We start from the raw sequence: 22,743 nt of genomic DNA on the forward strand, positions 1-22,743 counted from the left end.
GGTACTGCACAAGATAGCTTTTGTCCCATCATATTTGGTAGACCCTTTCTCAACACTGTCAATGCTCACATTGATTGCATTAAACAGACTGTCACTGTTAGTTTCGAGGGTGCGTCCCATGAATTTAACTTCTCCAAGTTTGGAAACCAACCCCATGAAAAAGAGTCGTCTGGTAGGGATGAAATCATTGCTCTTGCCTCTATTACCGTACCACCTAGGGATCCTTTAGAGCAATATCTGCTTGAGCATGAAAATGATATGCATATGGAGGAGAGAGATGAGATAGATAAAATTGTCTTAGAACAATATCCTATTCTCAAGAATAATCTGCTTGTTGAACTTCTTGGGGATCCTCCCCCACCAAAGGGTGATCCTGTGTTCGAGCTGAAACAGTTACCAGATACTCTTAAGTATGCTTATCTTGATGAGAAGGAGATATATCATGTTATTATTAGTGCTCACCTCTCGATTCACGGAGAGAAGAAGTTATTAAAAACTTTGAGGAAGCACCGTGAGGCTATTGGATATACTCTTGATGATCTTAAGGGTATTAGTGCCACTCTATGTCAGCACAGGATTAAAACCGATCCTGATTCTAAGCTAGTTGCTGATCATCAAAGGAGATTAAATCCTAGGATGAAAGAGGTCGTGAGAAAAGAAATATTAAAGCTTCTGGAAGCAGGAATCATTTATCCTGTTGCTCATAGTGATTGGGTAAGTCTAGTTCATTGTGTACCAAAGAAGGGAGGTATCACCGTTGTTCCTAATGATAAGAATGAATTAATCCCACAAAGGATTATTACAGGCTATAGGATGGTGATAGACTTCCGAAAACTGAACAAGGCAACTAGGAAAGACCATTATCCTTTGCCGTTTATTGACCAGATTCTAGAAAGGCTATCTAAACACACACACTTCTGCTTTCTAGACGGTTATTCAGGTTTCTCGCAAATACCCGTTGCACAATCTGATCAAGAAAAAACCACCTTCACATGCCCCTTCGGTACCTTTGCTTATAGACGCATGCCTTTTGGCTTGTGCAATGCACCAGCCACCTTTCAAAGATGTATGATGGCTATATTCTCTGACTTTTGTGAAAAGATTGTTGAGGTTTTCATGGATGATTTCTCCGTCTACGGTTCTCCCTTTGACGATTGCCTCAGCAACCTTGATCGAGTCTTACAGAGATGCAAAGATACCAACCTCGTCTTGAACTGGGAGAAGTGCCACTTCATGTTTAATGAAGGCATCGTCTTAGGACACAAAATCTCTGAGAGAGGCATTGAAGTTGATAAGGCTAAGGTTGATGCAATTGAGAAAATGCCTTGCCCCACAGATATCAGAGGTATACGAAGTTTCCTAGGTCATGCTGGTTTCTATAGAAGGTTCATTAAAGACTTTTCTAAGATTTCTAGGCCTCTTACCAACCTCTTGCAGAAGGATGTTCCTTTTGTTTTTGATGAGGATTGTGAGGAAGCTTTCGAAATACTTAAGAAGGCCTTGATAACCGCACCTATTGTTCAACCCCCAGACTGGAACTTTCCCTTTGAAATCATGTGCGATGCTAGTGATTATGCTGTTGGTGTTGTTCTAGGACAAAGAGTTGACAAGAAGTTGAATGTCATTCACTACGCTAGTAAAACTCTAGACAGTGCCCAAAGAAACTGTGCCACTACAGAGAAGGAGTTTTTAGTAGTCGTGTATGCATGTGAAAAGTTCAGATCTTATATAGTTGACTCCATAGTCACTATTCACTCTGATCATGCTGCTATTAAGTATCTTATGGAGAAGAAGGACGCTAAGCCTAGGCTAATCAGATGGGTTCTCCTACTACAAGAATTTGATTTGCACGTCGTTGACCGAAAGGGTGCTGATAACCCTGTAGCAGATAACTTGTCTAGGTTGGAGAATGTCCTTGATGACCCACGACCTATTAATGACAACTTTCCTGATGAGCAACTGAATGTCATCCGCACTTCACATAGTGCATCGTGGTATGCTGATTATGCAAACTATATCGTAGCCAAATACATACCACCCAGTTTCACCTACCAGCAAAAGAAGAAATTCTTCTTTGATTTGAGACACTACTTTTGGGACGATCCTCACCTCTATAAGGAAGGAGTAGATGGTGTTATTAGACGTTGTGTGCCTGAACATGAACAGGGACAGATCCTACAGAAGTGTCATTCCGAGGCTTACGGAGGACACCATGCCGGAGACAGAACTGCTCATATGGTATTGCAATCAGGTTTCTATTGGCCCACGGTCTTCAAGGATGCCCGTAAGTTTGTATTGTCTTGTTATGAATGCCAAAGAATAGGGAACATCAGTAAGCGTCATGAAATGCCTATGAACTATTCACTGGTCATTGAACCATTTGATGTCTGGGGCTTTGATTATATGGGACCCTTCCCGAGTTCCAATGGGTACACTCACATCTTAGTTGCTGTGGATTATGTCACTAAGTGGGTAGAGGCTATCCCCACTAAGAATGCTCATCACCACACCTATCAAGGTGCTTAAAGAAGTCATTTTCCCAAGATTTGGAGTCCCTAGATATCTGATGACTGATGGCGGTTCACACTTCATTCATGGTGTTTTCCGCAAGATGCTCGCTAAGTATGATGTCAACCATAGAGTTGCATCTCCTTATCATCCTCAGTCTAGTGGTCAAGTGGAGTTGAGTAATAGGGAGATCAAATTGATCTTACAAAAGACCGTCAATAGATCTCGAAAGAATTGGTCTAGCAAACTTGACGATGCACTATGGGCTTATAGGACTGCTTATAAGAATCCCATGGGCACGTCGCCGTATAAAATGGTTTACGGTAAGGCTTGTCATTTACCTATTGAGCTTGAACACAAAGCTTATTGGGGAATCAAAGAGGTCAACTTCGATTTCAAACTTGCCGGTGAGAAGCGGTTGTTTGATATCAGCTCATTAGATGAATGGAGGGCCCAGGCATATGAGAATGCCAAGTTGTTCAAGGAAAAGGTTAACAGATGGCACGATGAAAGAATACAAAAACGAGAGTTCAATGTAGGTGATTATGTCCTGCTATACAATTCTCGTTTAAGATTCTTCACAGGCAAGCTTCTCTCTAAATGGGAAGGTCCCTACGTTGTCGAGGAAGTATATCGTTCCGGTGCCATTAAAATCAATAACACGGAAGGCAATTTTCCTAGAGTGGTAAACGGGCAAAGAATCAAGCATTACATCTCTGGTACTCCCATAAATGTTGAGACCAATATCATCAATATCATAACTCCAGAGGAGTACATTAGGGATGTTTATCAGCCTGTTCCAGACCCTAAAAACGAAGAGGTATCTGTTTTAGTAAGTAATTGGACTCCGAAACTTTTCCCATTGGAATTTTTCTCCGTTTTGGAATTGATGGAAAATTATAAAAATAAAAAGCAGTCTGGAGAGCGCACGAGGCGGCCACAAGCTTGGTTGCCGCGACCTCCCCCCTGGCCGCGGCAACAGGGCTTGTGGGCAGCTCGTGTGCCTCCCGAACTCCGTTTTCTTGCGGAGCACTCCTTCTTGTCCAGAAAAAATCATTATATATACGCCTGAGGGTTTTGATCTCCATATTGTGCAGTTTTCCTTTGTTTTCGTTTCGAGCCTGTTTCTGCTGCAGATCTAGATTGTCATGACTTCCCCAAAAGTTTCTAAGCACAAGATCTTCGAGAAGGTCATCAATCCTTACCTCACGGAAGTGTTGCAGCACCCCCAATCTATCAAGATGAGCGAGGGGATGTTGCACATCCGTGATGTTGAGGGGCCTAAGAAGACCGGAAGCATGGAGACGAGGCTCGAAGCAATGGAGCAACAAGTCTTCAAGTGCCAAGGGATGGTGGAGCGTGGACTCAACGCCAACCACATGATGATCACGGAGTTCACCAACAATCACAAGATGGATGCCATTGACATTGGGAAGCACCTCTCCAGGCTCTATGACAGGGTTGATCAACTCCAGGGCCAGATCTATGACCTGCAGAACCAAAACTGTGAGTATGAGTATAGATTTAAATCAATACGGTTGGCTGCAGATTTGAGGATTCCTGCGACTCGTTCATCCCGCCATGATGGAGCACCTATGCCTTGGAAGACGGAGGATAAGACTACTTCAACAACACCACCACCATCACCACCAAAGGAAGACAACTAAGCATTGGTATGGGCAATCCCCTTGGCTTTTGCCAAGCTTGGGGGAGTTGCCCTGATATCGTATCACCTTTATATCTTTTGCTTTTACCTTTGTTTTAGTTCTTTCCTTTTCAGTTTTTATTTCTTCTCTTAGTGGAATAAGTCTTTAGTGTTTAGTTTGAGTCTTTTGCTTTGTGTCTCTCCCGATGTATTCGAGCTTGCGAGCTATATAATAAAGAGTATCTTAGTCAAGGGCTTTGTTTTGTGCCGTGATCAAAAGTATGAAAAGAACGATATCATGAAAGATCATGAGATGATCTTATGGAAAATGATAGCTTCACATATAATAAGTATGATGATTGAAACTTGTTGAGAGTAGACCAACATAGAGCTCAGTCATTGTTGCAATTAATAATAAGTAATAAGGAAAGATAGGTTCACATATAAATATATCATCTTAGACACTTTCTATAATTGTGAGCACTCACCAAACTATTACATGCCTAGAAGTAGATGTTGGACAAGGAAGACAACATAATGAATTGTGTTTGGTTGGTTCCAAACAATGTTATATGATTAGAGATCCCTTAGCATGTGACGATTGCTTCCACCTCATATTGGCCAAAACTCCTGCACCAAGTAGAGATACTACTTGTGCATCCATAAACCTTCAACCCAGTTTTGCCATGAGTGTCCACCATACCTACCTATGGATTGAATAAGATCCCTCAAGTAAGTTGTCATCGGTGCAAGCAATAAAAATTGCTCTCTAATATGTATGATCTATTAGTGTGTGGAAAATAAGCTTTGTACGAACCTGTGATGAGGAAGACATAAAAGCGACAGACTGTATAATAAAGTTCTTTATCACAAGAGGCAATATAAAGTGACGTTCCTCCGCACTAAGAGGACACACATCCAAACCTCAAAAGCACATGACAACCTCTGCTTCCCTCTGCGAAGGGCCTATCTTGTACCTTTACTTTTTCCCCTTGTAAGAGTCATGGTGATCTTCACCAATTCCTTATTTAGCCTTTTTCTTGGTGATCGTCATATGCTTGGGAAAGATCTATATTCATATATCAACTTGGAGCTGAGTACTTATGCTTTATTTTTGTTGACTGTACCCTTGAGGTAAATGGTTGGGAGGCAAACTATAAGTCCCTATCTTTCTCTGTGTCCAACTGAAACTTTGATACCATGAGTACCACGTGAGTTGTAACAATTGTGGAAAACAAAAGAGATGATTGAGTATGTGGATTTGCCTTGCAAGCCCTTATTCGACTCTTTCTGATAATATGATAAATTGCAATTGCTTCAGTGAATTTGGACAATTGTTGTCCACTTCTCGGTAAGGTTTTTGTTTCATACTTTGCTTTGTGAAGGAATTCTTACTTTCCCATAAGAATCTCTATGATGTATTGCTGTTCTATGTGTGATCATGATGCCCTCATGTCCGTATTATGTTTTATCGACACCTTCATCCCTAAACATGTGGACACGTTTTGGGTCTTGGTTTTCGCTTGAGGACAAGCGAGGTCTAAGCTTGGGGGAGTTGATACGTCCATTTTGCATCATGCTTTCATGTTGATATTTATCGCTTTTTGGGCTGTTATTATACTTTGTGGAACCTTACTTATGCCTTTTCTCTCTTATTTTGCAAGGTTTATTTGAAGAGGAAGAAAACCGACAGCTGGAATTCTGAACTGGAAAAGGAGCAAGTCTGAGTGCTCTATTCTGCGCAACTCCAAATGCCCGAAAAATCAACGTGGATTTTTTTGGATTTTATAAAAAATATTGGGTGAAAGAAGTGTCACAGGGGAGCAACCAGGGGCCCACAAGCCTGGTTGCCGCGACCTACCCCCTGGCCGCGGCAACAGGGCTTGTGGGCACCCTGGCGGCCCACTGCCCCCCCTCTTTTGCTATATGAAGGGTTTCGTTCCAGAAAAAATCATTCAACAGCTTTTTCGTGGTTTCGCCGCCACCACGAGGCGGAACTTGAGCAGATCCAATCTAGAGCTCCGGCAGGACGATCCTGCCGGGGAAACTTCCGTCCCGGAGGGGGAAATCGTCGCCTTCTTCATCACCGACACTCCTATCGTCGGAGGGGAGGCATCTTCATCAACATCTACATCAGCACCATCTCCTCTCCAATCCCTAGTTCATCTCTTGTAACCAATCTCTGTCTCGCGACTCCGATTGGTACTTGTAAGGTTGCTAGTAGTGTTGATTACTATTTGTAGTTGATGCTAGTTGGATTACTTGGTGGAAGAGTTTATGTTCAGACCCTTGATGCTATTCATTACACCTCTGATCATGATTATGATTATGCTTTGTTAGTAGTTACTTTTGTTCCTCAGGATTGTTGGAATTATGCCCCAGAGGCAATAATAAATATAGTTATTATTATAATTCCTGTATCAAGATAATTGTTTATTATCCATGCTATAATTGTATTGAATGAAGACTTATATACATGTGTGGATACATAGACAAAACACTGTCCCTAGCAAGCCTCTAGTTGGCTAGCCAGTTGATCAAAGATAGTCAGTGTCTTCTGATTATAAACAAGGTGTTTTTGCTTGATAACTGGATCACGTCATTAGGAGAATCACGTGATGGACTAGACCCAAACTAATAGACGTAGCATGTTGATCGTGTCATTTTGTTGCTACTGTTTTCTGCGTGTCAAGTATTTGTTCCTATGACCATGAGATCATATAACTCACTGACACCGGAGGAATACTTTGTGTGTATCAAACATCGCAACGTAACTGAGTGACTATAAAGATGCTCTACAGGTATCTCCGAAGGTGTTCGTTGAGTTAATATGGATCGAGACTGGGATTTGTCACTCCGTGTCACGGAGAGGTATCTCGGGGCCCACTCGGTAATACAACATCACACACAAGCCTTGCAAGCAATGTGACTTAGTGTAAGTTGCGGGATCTTGTATTACGGAACGAGTAAAGAGACTTGCCGGTAAACGAGATTGAAATAGGTATACGGATACTGACGATCGAATCTCGGGCAAGTAACATACCGAAGGACAAAGGGAATGACATACGGGATTATATGAATCCTTGGCACTGAGGTTCAAACGATAAGATCTTCGTAGAATATGTAGGATCCAATATGGGCATCCAGGTCCCGCTATTGGATATTGACCGAGGAGTCAATCGGGTCATGTATACATAATTCTCGGACCCGCAGGGTCTGCACACTTAAGGTTCGACGTTGTTTTATGCGTATTTGAGTTATATGGTTGGTTACCGAATGTTGTTCGGAGTCCCGGATGAGATCACGGACGTCACGAGGGTTTCTGGAATGGTCCGAAAACGAAGATTGATATATAGGATGACCTCATTTGATTACCGGAAGGTTTTCGGAGTTACCGGGAATGTACCGGGAATGACGAATGGGTTCCGGGAGTTCACCCGGGGGGGGGGGGGGCAACCCACCCCGGGGAATCCCATAGGCATTGGGGGTGGCGCACCGGCCCTTAGTGGGCTGGTGGGACAGCCCAAGAAGGCCCTATGCGCCATAGGAAGAAAATCAAAGAGAAAAAAAGAGGAGGTGCGAAAAGGGGGAAGGACTCCTCCTTCCAAACCTAGTTGTACTCGGTTTGGAAGGGGAGGGTTCCCCCGTTAGGCTCGGTCGACCCCCTTGGGAGTCCTTGGACCCCAAGGCAAGGCTCCCCCTCCTCCCCCTATATATACGGAGGTTTTAGGGCTGATTTGACACATCTTTGCCACGACAGCCCGACCACATATCTCCACGGTTTTACCTCTAGATCGCGTTTCTGCGGAGCTCGGGCGGAGCCCTGCCGAGACAAGATCATCACCAACCTTCGGAGCGCCGTCACGCTGCCGGAGAACTCTTCTACCTCTCCGTCTCTCTTGCTGGATCTAGAAGGCCGAGATCATCGTCGAGCTGTACATGTGCTGAACGCAGAGGTGCCGTCCGTTCGGCACTAGATCGTGGGACTGATCGCGGGACGGTTCGCGGGGCGGATCGAGGGACGTGAGGACGTTCCACTACATCAACCGCGTTCACTAACGCTTCTGCTGTACAGTCTACAAGGGTACGTAGATCACACATCCCCTCTCGTAGATGGACATCACCATGATAGGTCTTCGTGCGCGTAGAATTTTTTTTGTTTCCCATGCGACGTTCCCCAACAAGGACATGGGATAACTCATGCTAATAATAGTCATGTAAGTTTGATATTCGTTCGGTATTTTGATATGCTGTATGTTGTCTTTTCCTCTAGTGGTGTTATGTGAACGTCGACTACATAACACTTCACCATATTTGGGCCTAGAGGAAGGCATTGGGGAGTTGTAAGTAGATGATGGGTTGCTGGAGTGACAGAAGCTTAAACCCGAGTCTATGCGTTGCTTCATAAGGGGCTGATTTGGATCCACTAGTTTAATGCTATGGTTAGACGTTGTCTTAATTCTTCTTTTGTAGTTGTGGATGCTTGCGAGAGGGGTTAATCATAAGTGGGATGCTTGTCCAAGTAAGGGCAGTACCCAAGCGCCGGTCCACCCACATATCAAACTATCAAAGTAACGAACGCGAATCATATGAACATGATGGAACTAGCATGACAGAAATTCCCATGTGTCCTTAACGCTTTTCCGCTTATAAGACTTTGTTCAGGCTTGTCCCTTGCTACAAAATGGATTGGGCCACTTGATGCACCTTTGCTACTACTTGTTACTTGTTACTTTTCGCTTGCTACGATTCACCTCACTACACCATCACTTGTTACCACTACTTTCAGTGCTTGCAGTTATTACCTTGCTGAAAACCGTTTATCAAAGCCTTCTCCTCCTCGTTGGGTTCAACACTCATACTTATCGAAAGGACTATGATTGATCCCCTATACTTGTGGGTCATCAGTAGGTGACGTGTCTTTATATTCTAGGGATAGTTATGAGAGAGGGGGTACATGGGCCTCAAGTCCAAGTGTCTGCGTGTAGTTAGGCTAAAAGTTTCGGCTTTGGACGAAAGTTCCGGGCGCCGGAAGTTCCGGGCACGGTCCGGCTGGGTTTCGTGTTTTCCAGGGAGTTGTCACCCTCCAAGGTGGCTGGTGTGCGCATGTTGGAAATATGCCCTAGAGGAAATAATAAATTGGTTATTATTATATTTCTTGTTCATGATAATTGTTTATTATCCATGCTAGAATTGTATTGATTGGAAACTCAAATACATGTGTGGATACATAGACAACACACTTTCCCTAGTGAGCCTCTAGTTGACTAGCTCGTTGATCAAAGATGGTCAAGGTTTCCTGGCCATAGACAAGTGTTGTCACTTGTTAACGGGATCTCATCATTAGGAGAATGATGTGATGGACAAGCCCAAACTATGAATGTAGCATATTACCGTGTCAGTTTATTGCTACTATTTTCTGCATGTTAATGTATCTGATCCTATGACCATGAGATCATGAAACTCCCGGACACCGAAGGAATACCTTATGTGTATCAAACGTCACAAAGTATCCGGGTGACTATAAAGGTGCTCTACAGGTATATCCGAAGGTGTCTGTTGGGTTGGCATGAATCTAGACTAGGATTTGTCACTCCGTATGACGGAGAGGTATCTCGGCACCCACTCGGTAACACAACATCACAATAAGCCTTGCAAGCAATGTGACTAAGGAGTTAGTCAGGGGATCTTGTATTATGGAATGAGTAAAGAGACTTGCCGGTAACGAGATTGAACTAGGTATAGAGATACCGACGATCGAATCTCGGGCAAGTAACATACTGAAGGACAAAGGGAACATCATATGAAATACTGAATCCTTGACATAGAGGTTCAATCGATAAAGATCTTCGTATAATATGTAGGAGCCAATATGGGCATCCAGGCCCCGCTATTGATTATTGACCAGAGAGTGTCTCAGGTCATGTCTACATAGTTCTCGAACCCGCAGGGTCTGCACACTTAAGGTTTGGTAAAGTTTCTGTATTTTTTTACTTATGTGTGCTTGGTAACCGAAAGTTGTTCGGAGTCCCGGATGATATCCCGGACGTCACGAGGAGCTCCACAATGGTATGGAGGTAAAGGTTGATATACAAGAAAGTTGCATTTGGATTCCGGAAAGTTTTCGGGCATTACCGGTAAAGTACTGAGAGTGACGAATGGGTTCCTGGATTTTATCGGGAGGGGCCACCCACCCGAGACAAAACCTAATAGGCCTAAAGGTGGTGCACCAGCCCTAAGTCGGCTGGTGCGACCAACGCAAGATGGCTATTTCGGCCAAGGAGCAAACAGGGGAAAATCCCAAAGGGAGAAGAGGAATATTCCAAGTGGGAGGAGTCCTACTTGGAGTAGGATTGGAGGTGGACTCCTCCACCTCTTATTCGTCCGAACCAAAGGAGGAGCCTCTGGATGCCTCCTCCCCTCCCTCCCTCCTATATATACTAGACGAATTAGAGGCATCCCCAACCCTAATAAGCCACGACTGCCCTCTCTTTCTCTAGATTGTTTTTGTCCTCTAGATTAGTTCTGCACACCTTGGCGAATCCCTGCTGGATTAGTTCAACACCACCACCACCATGTCGTTGTGCTGGAGAACTCATCTACCTCTCTGCCCCTCTTGCTGGATCAAGAAGGTGGTGATTGTCATTGAGCTGTACGTGTGTTGAACGAGGAGGTGCCGTCCGTTCGGCACTAGATCGGATGGAATGTGATGGGATCGCGGGATGGATCGTGATGAGATCGCGGGACGAGCTACAATTTGGATCGCGAAAATGTTCCACTACATCAACCACGTTATATACGCTTCCGCTTAGCAATCTACAAGGGTATGTAGATTCACTCTCCCCTCTAGTAGATGATTATCACCATGGATAGGTATTGCCTGTGCGTAGGAATTTTTTTGTTTCCCATGCAATGTTCCCCAACAATGGCATCATGAGCTAGGTCTATGCGTAGATGACATCTTGAGTAGAACACAAAAGAATTTGTTGGCATTGATGTTCAATTTGCTGCCATCCTTAGTCTTTTCTTTATTCAGCGGTACTGTTGGATTGAAGCGGCCCGGACCAACATTACTCGTACGCTTACGGGAGACCGGTTTCGTCGACTAACATGCAACTTGTTGCATAAAGATGACTGGCGGGTGTCTATTTCTTCAACTTGCATATCACCGTTGTGGCTTTGCGTAAGTAAGATGCGATTATACTAGATACCCATAGCAGCCACGTAAATTTGCAGCAACAAATTAGAGGACATCTAACTTGTTTTTGCAGGGTATGCATGTGATGTGATATGGCCAAAGATATGATACGATATATTGGATGTATGAGATGATCATGTTGTAATAGTTAAATATAGACTTGCACGTCGATGCTACGACAACCGACAGGAGCCATAGGGTTGTCTTTAATTATTTTGCGCTTGGTGATGCTTTGCTTTATGGCTAGTAGTAGCTTTAGTAGTAACAACATAGTTAGCGTGACAACCTCGATGGCTACACAATGATGGAGATCATGCTGATGGAGATCATGGTGTGGCGCCCGTGACGATGGGGATCATGTCGGTTCTTTGGTGGTGGAGATCAAGAAGCACTAGTTCATGCCATATCATGTCACTTAGGATTTACATGTGATGTTAATCCTTTTATGCACCTTATTTTTCTTAGGACGACGGTAGCATTATAAGGTGATCCCTCACTAAAATATCAAGATAAAATTGTGTTCTCCTAGAATGTGCACCGTTGCGACAGTTCGTCGTTTCAAGTGACCATGTGATGATCGGGTGTGATAGACTCTACGTTCACATACAACGGGTGCAAAACAGTTGCACACGCGAAACACTCGGGTTAAACTTGACGAGCCTAGCATGTACAGACATGGCCTCGGAACACAAGAGACCAAAGGTCTAGCATGAGTCATATAGTGGATATGATCAACATGGAGATGTTCATCATTAAAGTTAAACTCAACTCACGTGATGATCGGACTTGAGTTAGTGAATTTGGATCATGCGACACTCGAATGACTAGAGGGATGTCAATTTGAGTGGGAGCACTTAAGTAATATGATTAATTGAACTCATTATCATGAACATAGTCAAAAGGTCTTTGCAAATTATGTTGTAGCTTGCGCTATAGCTCTACTAATTTTTTGATATGTTCCTAGAGAAAATTTAGTTGAAAGATGATAGTAGCAATTATGTGGACTAGGTCCGTAAACTGAGGATTGTCCTCATTGATGCGCAGAAGGCTTATGTCCTTAATGCACCACTCGGTGTGCTGAACCCCGAGCATCGTCTGTGGATGTTGCAAACATATGACATACACGTTTTGATGACTATGTGATAGTTCAATGCGTAATGCTTAACGGCTTAGAATTGAGGCGTCGAAGACGTTTTGAACGTCACGGAACATATGAGATGTTCCAAGAGTTGAAATTGGGATTTCAGGCTCGTGCTCGCGTTAAGAGTTATGAGACCTCCGACAAGATTCTTGGCCTGCAAAGTGAGGGAGAAAAGCTCAATCATTGAGCATGTGCTCAGATTGTCTGAGTACTACAATCGCTTGAATCAAGTGGGAGTTGATCTTCCAGATAAGATAGTGATCGACATAGTTCTCCGAAGTCACTACCACAAAGCTACTGAGCTTTGTGATGAACTATAACATGTGAGGGATAGATATGATGATACCCGAGTTATTCACGATGTTTGACACCGCGAAAGTAGAAATCAAGTAGGAGCAACAATTGTTGATGGTTAGTGAAACCACTAGTTTCGAGAAGGGCAAGATGGGATACTTCATGAAAGGCATACCAGTTGCCTCTCTAGTGAAGAAACCCAAGGTTGAACCCGAACTCGAGACTAAGTGCTTCTAATTTGAGGGGAACAGTCACTGAAGCAGCACTACCCTTGATACTTGGTAGATGAGAAGGCTGGCAAAGTCGCCGAAAGTATATTGGATATACATGATATTGATGTGTACCTTACTAGTACTCCTTGTAGCACCGGGGTATTAGATACCAGTTAGGTTGCTAAGTGTTAGTAACTTTAAATAAAAGCTACGGAATAAACGGATACTAGCAAGGGTGAGGTGATGATGTGTGCTGGAAGAAATTTCAAGGTTGACGTGATCAAACATCAGACGCTTCCTCTACCATCGGGATTAGTGTTGAACCTAAGTAAATGTTATTTGGTTTTTTCGTTGAGATGAACATGATTAGATCGTGTTTGTTGCAATACGATTATTCATTTAAAAATAATAAGGGTTATTCTATTTGCTTGAATAAATACCTTCAATGGTTTACTGAATCTCGATAGTAGTGATACCCATGATCATGATATTGATGCCAAAAGATACAAAGTAGTAATGATAGTACCACTTACTTGTCGCACTGTCGCTTGAGTCATATTGGTATAAAATGCATAAAGAAGCTCCATACTGATGGATCTATGGACTCACTCGTTTTTGAAACATTTAAGACATGCGAACCATGTCTATTGGTGTAAACGCATGAATAAACTCCATGCAGATGGATCGTTTGGACTCACTTGATTTTGAATCATTTGAGACATGCAAATCATGCCACATGGGCAAGATGACTGAATACCTCGTTTTCCAATGAGATGGAACAAGAAAGTAACTCATTGGAAGTAATACATTTTGATGTGTGGAGTCCAATGGGTGCTGAGGCACGCAGTGGATATCGTTATGTTCTTACTTCACAGATGATTTGAGTAGATACTGGTATATTTACTTGATGAAACACAAGTCTGAATTATTGAAAGGTTCAAGTAATTTCAGAGTGAATTTGAAGATCGTCGTGACAAGAGGATAAAATGTCTACGATATGATCACAAAGATGAATATCTGAGTTGCGAGTTTGGTACACATTTAAGACAATGTGGAAATTTTTCACAACTAAGGCCACCTGGAACACCATGGTGTGATGGTGTGTCCGAACGTCATAGCCGCACCCTATTGGATATGGTGCATACTATGGTGTCTCTTATTGAATTACCACTATCTTTTTGGGTTAGGCATTAGAGACAACCGCATTCACTTTAAATAGGGCACCACGTAATTCCGTTGAGATGACACCGTATGAACTATGGTTTGGAGAAACCTAAGATGTCTTTTCTTAAAAGTTTGGGGTTGCGACGCTTATGTGAAAAAGTTTCAACATGATAAGCTCGAACGCAAAGCGGATGAATGCATCTTCATGGGAAACCCAAAATAGTTGGGCATACCTGTTATCTCAGATCCGGAAGCAAAGTGTTTGTTTCTAGAAATGGGTCCTTTCTCGAGGAAAAGTTTCTCTCAAAAGAATTGAGTGGGAGGATGGTGGAAACTTGATGAGGTTATTGAACCGTCACTTCAACCAAAGAGTAGAAGGGCGCATGCAAATTGTTCTTGTGGCGCCTACACCAGTTGAAGTGGAAGCCAATGATGGTGATTATGAAGCTTCGGATCAAGTTACTTCCAAACCTCGTAGGTCGACAAGGAAACGTACTGCTCCAGAGTGGTATAGTAACCCTGTCTTGGAGGTCATGTTGTTGGACAACAATGAACCTACGAGCTATGGAGAAGCGATGGTGGGCCTGGATTCCGACGAATGGCTGGACGCCATGAAATCCGAGGTAGGATCCATGTATGAAAGCAAAGTGTAGACTTTGGAACAAATACTTGATGGTCGTAAGGATGTTAGGTACAAATGGATCTTCAAAAGGAAGACATACGATGATGGTGAAAAGTCACCATTAAGAAAGCTCGACTTGTCGCAAAGATGTTTCCGACAAGTTCAAAAGGTTGACTATGATGAGACTTTCTCACTCGTAGTGATGCTAAAAGTCTGTCGGAATTATGTTAGCAGTTGCTGCATTATTTATGAAATCTTGGAGATAGGATGTAAAAACATTGTTTCCTCAATGATTTCCTTGAGGAAAGGTTGTATGTGATACAACCAAAGGTTTTGTCGATCCTAAGGATGCTAACAAGTATGCAAGCTCCAGCGATCCTTCTATGGATTGGAGCAAGCATCTCGGAGTTGGAATACACGCTTTTAATGAGATGATCAAAGCTTTTGGGTTTATACAAGGTTTATGAGAAACTAGTATTACGGAAGAAGTGAGTGGGTGCACTATAGAATTTCTGATTAGTATATGTGATTGACATATTTTTGATCGAAAATGATGTAGAATTTCTGGAAAGCATATGGGGTTGTTTGAAAAGTGTTTTCCAAAGGAAAACCTGGATTAAGCTACTTGAACATTGAGCATCAAGATCTGTAAAGATAAATCAAGATGCTTGATAAAACTTTCAATGAAATACATGCCTTGACAAGTTTTTGAAGGAGTTCAAAATAGACCAGCAAAGAAGGAGTTCTTAGCTGTGTTGTAAGGTGTGAAGATTGAGTAAGACTCAAAACTCAACCACGACAGAAGAAATAGAAAGGACGAAGGACGTCCCCCATGCCTTAGCCATAGGCTCTATAAGTATGCTATGTTGTGTACCGATGTTGGGGAACGTTGCATGGGAAACAAAAAATTCCTACATACACAAAAGACCTATCATGGTGATGATCATCTACGAGAGGGGAGATCGGATCCACATACCCTTGTAGATCGCTAAGCGTGAAGTGTTAAGAAACACGGTTGATGTAGTCGAACGTCTTCACGATCCAACCACGATCCATCCCCCGAACTCCGTCCCGATCTAGTACCGAACGGACGACACCTTCGCGTTCAACACACGTACAACTCGATGACGATCTCCGCCTTCTTGATACAGCAAGAGAGACGAAGATGCAGCTAAATTCTCCGGCAACATGACGACGTGGTGGTGATGATGGTGGAGCTACTCCGGTAAGGCTTCGCCATGCCGTACCGAACTAGCTACGGGGTGTCACGAAGTAGGGGAGGGAGAGAGGATCGCACAAAGGCTTGAGTGCAAAAAGCCTCTCAAACCTCCACTATATATAGGAGGAACAAGAGGGAGGGTGGCTTGCCTCCTACTCCAAGCAGGAGGGTTCGACCGAGCCCAAGAGGGAGGAGTATTCCTCCAATTCGGTTTGGTGGAGGACTCCTTCGCATCTTGTCCGCCTCCTTCCTTTTTTACCTTTTCCCTTTTATTTTGCTTTCAGCCAAAATAGGCTTATTGGGCTGGCCTCACTAGCCCACTAAGGGCTGTGCGCTACCCATGGGCCTATTAGATCCTCTCTCAGGTGGGTGGCCCCTCCCGGTAACACCCCGAAACCCATTTGTCACTCCAAGTACTTTACCGGTAATGCCTGAAATCATTCCCGAAGCCAAATGCAACAATCCTATATATCAATATTTGTTATCGGATCATTTCAGAGACCCTTCTGACATCCGGGATCTCATCCGGGACTCCGAACAACATTCGTTTACGAACATCGATAATTCAACTACACCAAAATGTCACCGAACCGTAAGTGTGCAGACCCAGCGGGTTCGAGAACTATGTAGACATGACCGAGACACTCTCCGGTTAATATCCGATAGCGGGACCTGGATGCCCATATTGGATCCTACATATTCTACGAAGATCTTATCGGTTGAACCTCTATGTCAAGGATTTAGTTAATCTCGTACAATGTTCCCTTTGTCCTTCGGTATATTACTTGCCCGAGATTCGATCGTCGATATCTCTATACCTATTCGAATCTCATTATCGGCAAGTCTCTTTACTCGTTCCATAATACGATATCTCGTGGTTAACTCTGTAGCCACATTGCTTGCAAGGCTTGTTTTTTTATGTTGTATTTATCGAGTGGGCCCCGAGATACCTGTCCGTCATACGGAGTGACAAATCCCTGTCTTGATCCATGCTAACTCAACGGACACCTTCGGAGATACCTGTAGAGCACCTTTATAGTCACCAAGTAACGTTGCGATGTTTGACACACACAAGGCATTCCTTTGGTGTCAGTGAGTTACATGAATTCATGGTCATAGGAACATATACTTGACATGCAGAAAACAATAGCAATAAAATGACACGATCACATGCTACATTTATAGTTTGGGTTTTGTCCATCACATCATTCCCCTAATGATGCGACCCCGTTATCAAGTGTCAATACTTTTCTCTCGCTAGGAAACCTTAACCATCTTTGATCAACGAGCTAGTCAACTAGAGGCTCACTAGGGATATTGTTTTGTCTATATATCCACACATGCATTTGTGTTTCCATTCAATACAATTATAGCATGCATAATAAATGATTATCTTGAAACATGAAATATAATAATAACTATTTTATTATTGCCTCTAGGGCATATTTCCAACAGTCTCCCACTTGAAGTAGAGTCAATAATCTAGCTTCACATCTCTATGTGATTTGCAATGTAATGAATCTAACACCCATACGGTTCCAGGGTTGATCATGTTTTACTCGTGGAACATGCTTAGTCAGTGGATCTGCAACATTTAGATCCGTGTGCACTTTCCAAATATTTATGTCCTCCTCCTAGATGTAATCACGGATGGCATTGAAGCATATCTTTATGTGTGTGGTCCTCTTGTGAAACCTTGGTTCCTTGGCTAGAGCAATGGCACGAGTGTTGTCACATAACAGATTGATTGGGTCGAGTGCACTCGACACTACTCCAAGATTTGACATGAACTGCTTCATCCACACACCCTACTTAGCCGCCTATGAGGGAGCTATGTACTCCGCTTCACATGTAGAATCAAGTACCATGCTTTGCTTAGAATTGCACCAGCTTACCACACTCCCATTAAGAATAAATATGTATCCGGTTTGTGACTTAGAGTCATCCGGATCAGTGTTGAAGCTTGCATCGACATAACCCTTTACAACGAGCTCTTCATGACTTCCATAAATGAGAAACATTTACTTAGTCCTTTTCAGGTACTTCAGAATATTCTTGACCGTTGTCCAGTGCTCCACTCCTGGATTACTTTGAAACCTACGTGCCATACTTATGTCAAGGCTGACATCCGGTCTTGTGCATAGCATTGCATACATGATAGACCCTATGGCTGAAGCATAGGGGACGACACTCATCGTTTCTCTATCTTCTACAGTTACTGGGCATTGAGTCTTACTTAACTTTATACCTTCTAACACAGGCAAAAACCCCTTCTTGGATTGTTCCATTTTGAAAATTTTCAAAATCTTATCAAGGTATGTGCTTTGTGAAAGTCCTATCACGCGCCTTGATCTATCTCTATATATCTTAATGCCTAATATGCAAACATCTTCTCCCAGGTCCTTCATTAAAAAACTTTTCTTCAAGTAATCCTTTACGCTTTCCAAAAACTCTATATTGTTTCCAATCAACAATATGTCATCCACATATAATATTAGAAACGCTATAGATATCTGATACGTCTCAAACGTATATATAATTTTTGATGGTTTCACGCTGTTATCTTGTCAACTTTGGATGTTTTGTTTACCTTTTATATCTTTTTTTTGGACTAACTTATTAACTCAGTGCCAAGCGCCAGTTCCTGTTTTTTCCGTGTTTTTGACTCTTTTCAGATCTGATTTTGGAACAGAGTTCAAATGGATAAAATCCCCAAAATGATTTTTTCCAGAATGGAAGAAGATCAGGAGGCTTGAGGGCCAAGCAAGTGGGCCCAGAGGAAGCCCACAAGCCCTGTTGCCACGGCCAGGGGGGAGGCCGCAACAACCAAGCTTGTGGCCTCCCTGGCGCTCCTGTGCCCTAGGTCTTTTGCCTATATTCCCTAAAAATCCAGAAAAAATCAGGGCGTCCACGAAAACACTTTTCCGCCGCCGCAAGCTTCCGTTTCCGCGAGATCTCATCTCGAGACCCTTCCCGGTGCCCTGCCGGAGGGGACTTTGGAGTTGGAGGGCTTCCTCATCAAAATCATCGCCCCTCCAATGGCTCGTGAGTAGTTCACTTCAGACCTACGGGTCCGTAGTTAGTAGCTAGATGGCTTCTTCTCTCTCTTGTATCTTTAATACATAGTTCTCCATGATCTTCATGGAGATCTATCCGATGTAATCCTCTTTGGCGATGTGTTTGCCAAGATCCGATGAATTGTGGATTTGTGATCAGATTATCTATGATATATATTCGAGTCTTTGCTGATTTCTAATTTGCATGATTTGCTATCCTTGTAAGTCTCTCCAAGTCTTGGGTTTTGTTTGGCCAACTAGATCTATGATTCTTGCAATGGGAGAAGTGCTTGGTTTTGGGTTCTTACCGTGTGGGGACCTTTCCCAGTGACACTAGGGGCAGCAAGGCACACATCGTGTAGTTGCCATCTAGGGTAACACGGTGGGCTTTGTCGTAGATATGAGATTGTCCATCTACATCATGTCATCTTGCTTAAGGCGTTACTTTGTTCTTTTGGACTTAAGACACTAGATGCATGCTGGATAGTGGTCGACGTGTGGAGTAATAGTAGTAGATGCAGAATGTATCAGTCTACTTGTTTTGGACGTGATGCCTATAGATATAATCATTGCCATAGATGACGTCACGACTTTGCGCGGTTCTATCAATTGCTCGACAGTAATTCGTTCACCCACCGTCTACTTGCTTTCATGAGAGAAGCCACTAGTAAACACTATGCCCCCCGGGTCTATTCACACCTATCGTCTACACCTCCGCTTTTACTTTGCTTTGTTACTTTGTTGCTTTCAGTTCTTACTTGGCAAACAATCTATAAGGGATTGACAACCCCTTCAAAGCGTTGGGTGCAGGTTCTTTGTGTTTGTGCAGGTACTTGTGATACTCCTTCACTGGATCGATACCTTGGTTCTCAAAACTGACGGAAATACTTACCACTTCTATGCTACATCACCCTTTCCGCTTCGAGGGAACACCAACGCAAGGCTCCAAGGCCACGGGGAAATCCTTTGCATATTTGCCTAGGAAGTCCCTAAAGGCATAGCCATAACAGAAGGATTCCTAGTGCCGTTGCTGAGGAGAATCAAGACAAGAACAGTCTCCCGTCAGCACATGTTTCTGGCACCATTGGAAGGTCTTTTGTTGCATCAGCAGAAGTATTTCTGGCGCCATTGCCGGGGAAGGAGAGATCAAGATCTATCCAAGTAGGTCTCACAAACTCATCTCCTGCATTTCCTTTTTTTCCAGTTGCCTCTCGTTTTCCTCTCCCCCACTTCACATTTGTCGTTTTCATTTGCCTTTCTCCTTTGCCGTTTTCTTTTGCCTTTGCCGTTTTCCTTTGCCGATTTTCTTGATTGCTTGTGTGCTTGTTTGTTTGTTGAAGTGATCATGGCTGAAAACACCAAACTTTGCGACTTCTCGAGCACTAATAATAATGATTTTATTAGTACTCCGATTGCTCCCGCCACTAGTGCGGAATCGTATGAAATCAACGCAGCTTTGCTGAATCTTGTTATAAAAGAGCAATTCTCTGGCCTTCCTAGTGAAGATGCCGCATCCAATCTCAATACCTTCATTGAGCTTTGCGATATGCAAAAGAAAAGAGATGTGGATAATGACGTGATTAAGTTGAAGCTTTTTTCCTTTCTCGTTGCGAGATCGCACAAAAACTTGGTTTTCTTCTTTGCCTAAAAATAGTATCGATTCTTGGGATAAGTGCAAAGATGCTTACATATCCAAGTATTTTCCGCCGACTAAGATCATCTCCTTACGTAACGATATCATGAATTTCAAGCAACTTGATCATGAACACGTTGCACAATCTTGGGAGAGGATGAAGCTTACTATTAGAAATTGTCCCGCTCATGGCTTGAGTTTGTGGGTGATTATACAAATCTTTTACGCTGGTTTGAATTTCGCTTCTCGCAATATCTTGGACTCGGCCTCAGGTGGAACGTTCATGGAAATCACGTTAGGAGACGCTATAAAACTCCTAGACAATATCATGACCAACTACTCTCAGTGGCATACTGAAAGTTCACCTGCTAGCAAAAAGGTACACGCTATAGAAGAAATTAACTCGCTTAGTGCTAAGATGGATGAGTTGATGAATTTGGTTGCTAGTAGAAACGCTCCTTTAGATCCTAATGACATGCCACTATCTTCCTTGATTGAGAGTAGCAACGCTAGTTTGGACGTTAATTTTGTTGGTAGGAACAATTTTGGCAACAACAATGCTTTTAGAGGAAACTATGTTCCTAGGCCTTTTCCTAGTAACTCCTCTAACAATTATGGCAATTCCTACAACAACACTTACGGAAATCACAACAAATTATCCTCTGATTTAGAGAGTAATACCAAAGAGTTCATCAACTCTCAAAAGATTTTCGATGCGTCCATAGAGGAAAAACTACTCAAAATAGACGATTTGGCTAAGAGCGTTGATAGGATGTCTTGTGATATTGATGCTTTGAAAGTTAGATGTGCTCCTCCCAAGGTCAACTTGGATGAAACTTTGAAAGCTATGCGTTTCTCCATGAATGAGAGCAAAGAAAGAACCGCCCAAATTCGCGCTAGGCATGAATGGTTTAAAAGGGTGCATTCTAGTGATGCAAATCACAAAGATCTTAAGGTGCTTGGTGTGTCTCCTCTTGCATCTTTGTTTTCGCGTGTCAAACCTATTGATGAAGGGGCTGGATATGAATCCACTTTGGTTGAAAAATGCCCCAATGATTCGGAGTCCACCTATCTTGATGATAAAGGTGTGGAGAGTGGAATAGAAGAAATCAAAATTTTGGGTAGTAATGAAACTCCCACTTTGAATTTCAAGGAATTCAATTATGATAGTTGTTCCTTGTTTGAATGCTTTTGTTTGATGCAATCCATTGCAAACTGTCCACATGCTTATAGCCAAAGCAAAGCCTTTACCGCGCATATCGTAGATGCTATTATGAAATCTATTCAAGAGAAGCTCGAACTAGAAGTCTCTATACCTAGAAAACTTCATGATGAGTGGGAACCTACTATCAAAATCAAGATAAAAAACTATGAGTGCAATGCTTTGTGTGATTTGGGTGCTAGTGTTTCCGCGATTCCAAAAGCTTTATGTGATATTCTTGGTTTTCTTGAGATTGAAGGGTGTTCTCTTAATTTGCATCTTGCGGATTCTACTGTCAAGAAACCCATGGGAAGGATCAATGATGTTCTTATTGTTGCAAATAAGAACTATGTACCCGTGGATTCCATTGTACTTGACATAGATTGCAATCTTTCATGTCCCATTATTCTTGGTAGACCTTTCCTAAGGACTATTGGTGCTATCATCGATATGTAGGAAGGGAATATTAGATTTAAATTTCCCTTAAAGAAGGGCATGGAGCACTTTACAAGAAAGAAAATAAGATTGCCTTATGAATCTATGATGAGGGCTACTTATGGTTTGAGCACCAAAGATGACTATACGTGATTCCATCACCTTATGCCTAGCTAAGGGCGTTAAACAAAAGCGCTTGTTGGGAGGCAACCCAACGAATCTATCCTTTTTCTTTCTACTTGGTGTTTTCCACACTTTCATAATTCTGTTATGATTGTGTTTTTTGTGTTTCTTTTTGCGTTTGTGCCAAGCAAAACCGTTATGATAGTCTTGGGGATGATCGTTTGGTCATGCTGGAAAAGACAGAAACTTTCTGCTCAGGAAAAGAATTTTCATTTATTTTCTGTAAGAGCTT

This window comes from Hordeum vulgare, chromosome 6H, assembly GCF_904849725.1.
Source record: "Hordeum vulgare subsp. vulgare chromosome 6H, MorexV3_pseudomolecules_assembly, whole genome shotgun sequence".
In the NCBI taxonomy this organism is placed as follows: domain Eukaryota; kingdom Viridiplantae; phylum Streptophyta; class Magnoliopsida; order Poales; family Poaceae; genus Hordeum; species Hordeum vulgare.